Below are 3,681 nucleotides of genomic sequence, written 5' to 3' on the forward strand. Positions count from 1 at the left end.
AACAACGGGTGTGTGAAGACACACCCGTTGTTTTGGGAAGCTGTGTGGAGCTTCAATAACCGTCAGTCTCTGCAGAGAGAATGAGATGAGCTGACGTTTTAAAGCAGCTGTGACCAAGCTGTCAGGAATCAGTGCTAGCAGGTTTACTCTAAGATCCATGTCATGCCCCCAAGCATAATAACTGCCCACAAATGTTATAAACTACAAACCTAATACAAATCCACAACTTTTACTGTAATACTCCACAAACCTAATAAATCCCTGGTGAGAGGATAGAGCATTGTGTTAGAATTTCCAGTAAAAATGTTGGTAGTTACCTGATTCGTCTTTTACTTTTAACAAGCTAAGGTTCAAACATCATACCGTGACTCGAGCATCCTCATGCTGAAATTGAGCTCCTACCCTCTTAAGAGTCAGATTACCAAAGGCAAATCCAGCAGGATGAAAAAAATATTTTATCACTCAAGCCACCATACAACTACTACTTGAAAGTCGCCAGTTGAAGTGGTTTTGAGCATCTGAACAGGATGCCACCTGCCCCCCCGCGGAGGTTTTCTGGGTACTTCCAGCTGGGAGGAGAGCCACCATGTGCTGGAGGGATTATATATCCTCCCTGGTCTGAGAACACCTCAGGATCCCCCAAAAGGAGTTGGAAAATGTTGCTGTTGAGTGGGTTGATTTGCTCAACCTGCTACCACCATGGCTGGGCCCGAGATAAGAGGAAGAAGATGGATGGATTGACCCCTTTTTCAGGGGTGTCCCAGCTTACGTCAGGCCTCAAATGAATTTTAAGATATTTCCTGAAAATATGAAAACACAAATCAAGAATGAACAGTAAAGAAGTTTCAGTTAACTGAAGACAAGACCCAGACTTCATTCAACAGAACCCTGAGTTTTTTTTTTGTTGTTGTTTTTTTATAAGGAAAAAAGGATAAAGCGTCGACATGAATAGAAAATACAGTCTGGGACAAAACTCAACAAGATAGTCCGGTTCTTTGTTGTTTTTAATGAAGCTGTAAAACTATCAATCACCTGTTTATAACTTATCTAACGATGGTGTTAAGAGAAGTGATCACGCCTTTCATTAATGAAGTTTCTGCCATCATTGGAATCCAGTTCAGTCTTAAGGTGCAGCACTTCAGTTTCTTCAGACTTCACATAATTGAATTAAAACTTAAAGGACTTAAAGAAAGCAAATTAAAAAATAAACTCAGTGTAATCTTATCACAAACATTCAGAAATGTTTCAATCACATTGAAAAGCTTGTTAAAATATTCTTTTCAGCTTTAAAACCAAAACTGAAAAAAGTGCCACTCTACCAGTTTCACTGCACAATTAGCACATTAACAAAGGTATGATCTGTTTCGTGGCCATTGCCACACCTCCAGTAGATAATATGACAGATGTCATTTTGGCTGTTGCGCACCAACTGATGTCATCATACCGGTTTCATGTGGATATATAAGCTGCCCTTCGATCGGGGAAGAAATCAAACAAAGGACACAGAGGAGGAGGAATCAAAGAGCATCAAGACTACAGCAGAGACCAGGAACCAACCAAAGAAACTGTGAGTAATTAAACAACGGACAATTTTGTATTCTTACTGAATAAAATAAGTGTATGGAGTCAATAAAGGGAGACAAAGGGTTTTTTGGTACAAAAATCCACTGACTTTAATTTGAAGCAAGTGAAATGAAGTAATAGGACAAACTTAAAAACTTCTGTTAAACATTAGGTATCATTTACCTTCAATTCTGTAACCATTGATGCTTTTTAAAGTATTTGTAGATCTGTCACTTTTTTATTGGAGTCTTTCTACACTGTGATTAAAACAGTCCAATTCACTTTGGAAGACTGACTTAACGTACAAAATAGGGGAAGACACACAACCCACTAAAATAAATGATGCGACTTATCATTAGCCCCAAGGCAGACTATAATAATAGTAATAGATGATGTTGAAAATCTGGCATGAACTAGGTTTTTCTTTTTTTAAATTTTATAAAGAACCAAACTGATTCCAGGCATTTTAATTTAGATATAAATAACTGATATATCATAACTAAAGTTATAAACTGAGTTTTATATCAAGTTTTCTAAATCTTACAAATGACTGCCTTTGTTTTCTACAGCAGCACAAGAACCTCCTCAACCATGATGATGAAAATTGTTGTCGTCGTTCTCCTGTTAGTTGGTGAGTTAAACAGCACACTGTAGGGGAAAATGGTAGAAAGTGATTTAAAAATATAAAAACATGAATTTATAATGATCCCTTACACCAATGCCTTACAGCTTCAAGCAACGGACAATCAAGCACAACAACAGCACCAACGACAACCACCACAGCTGCCCCAACAACAACCACCACAGCTGCCCCAACAACCACCACCACAGCTGCACCAACAACAACCACCACAGCTGCACCAACAACCACCACCACAGCTGCCCCAACAACCACCACCACAGCTGCACCAACAACAACCACCACAGCTGCCCCAACAACCACCACCACAGCTGCCCCAACAACCACCACCACAGCTGCACCAACAACAACCACCACAGCTGCCCCAACAACCACCACCACAGCTGCACCAACGACAACCACCACAGCTGCCCCAACAACAACCACCACAGCTGCCCCAACAACCACCACCACAGCTGCACCAACAACCACCACCACAGCTGCCCCAACAACCACCACCACAGCTGCACCAACAACCACCACCACAGCTGCACCAACAACCACCACACCTGCCCCAACAACAACCACCACTTCTACACCATCAACAACCACCACAGCTGTCCCAACAACAACCACCACAGCTGCCCCAACAACCACCACCACAGCTGCACCAACAACAACCACCACAGCTGCACCAACAACAACCACCACTTCTTCACCATCAACAACCACCACAGCTGCCCCAACAACAACCACCACTTCTTCACCATCAACAACCACCACAGCTGTCCAAACAACAACCACCACTCTCACACCATCAACAACCACCACTTCTGCCCCAATAACAACCACCACAGCTGCCTCAACAACCCCTGCTGCTTCCATGGCAACTTCTGCACAGGGAGCAACTTCTGCTCAGGGTGCAACTTCTGCACAGGGAGCAACTTCTGCCCAGGGTGCAACTTCTGCACAGGGAGCAACTTCTGCTCAGGGTGCAACTTCTGCACAGGGAGCAACTTCTGCCCAGGGTGCAACTTCTGCACAGGGAGCAACTTCTGCCCAGGGAGCAACTGCTACAACAGTAGCATCTAATGCTACAACAACAGCATCTAATGCTACCACAACAGCAGTGAATGCAACAACAACCGCTACAACTTCCTCCTCTGATTCAGCTGTAGTGCAAACAAGTTTCCTCTTGGTCACTGCAGCTTTTACAGCAATTCTTTTGCGTTAAGAACTGGACTTCAGCAAAGGACTCAATGAAACCAAACTTTTGACCCTCAGATGGTCAAACTACATTGTTGATTGATGAGACCAAAGATTTTGATGTATTTTATAATTTTTATTTAAAGTGTTTATACTTGTAAATTCTACTTTTTCTCGTGGTAAATCTTTGAAATTTGACTGTTTTTTTAAGCCAACATGACCTTTTATTCTGATTAACTCTACTGATAAATGTGTGATACAAAGATGTCAGTAGAACCATTATGAGCCTCATT

At 42.1% G+C, this 3,681-nt stretch overlaps 1 long non-coding RNA gene across 1 annotated transcript; it reads left to right on the plus strand.

Moving 5' to 3' along the window:
* The first annotated feature begins 1,505 nt into the window (after positions 1–1,505).
* On the plus strand, positions 1,506–2,344 carry LOC121523890. The gene is made up of 3 exons (XR_005993068.1): positions 1,506–1,567; positions 2,133–2,194; positions 2,293–2,344. It is a non-coding gene; the product is annotated as an uncharacterized LOC121523890 (long non-coding RNA).
* Positions 2,345–3,681: the final 1,337 nt, after the last annotated feature.

Source organism: Cheilinus undulatus, linkage group 16, assembly GCF_018320785.1.
Source record: "Cheilinus undulatus linkage group 16, ASM1832078v1, whole genome shotgun sequence".
NCBI classification, from domain to species: domain Eukaryota; kingdom Metazoa; phylum Chordata; class Actinopteri; order Labriformes; family Labridae; genus Cheilinus; species Cheilinus undulatus.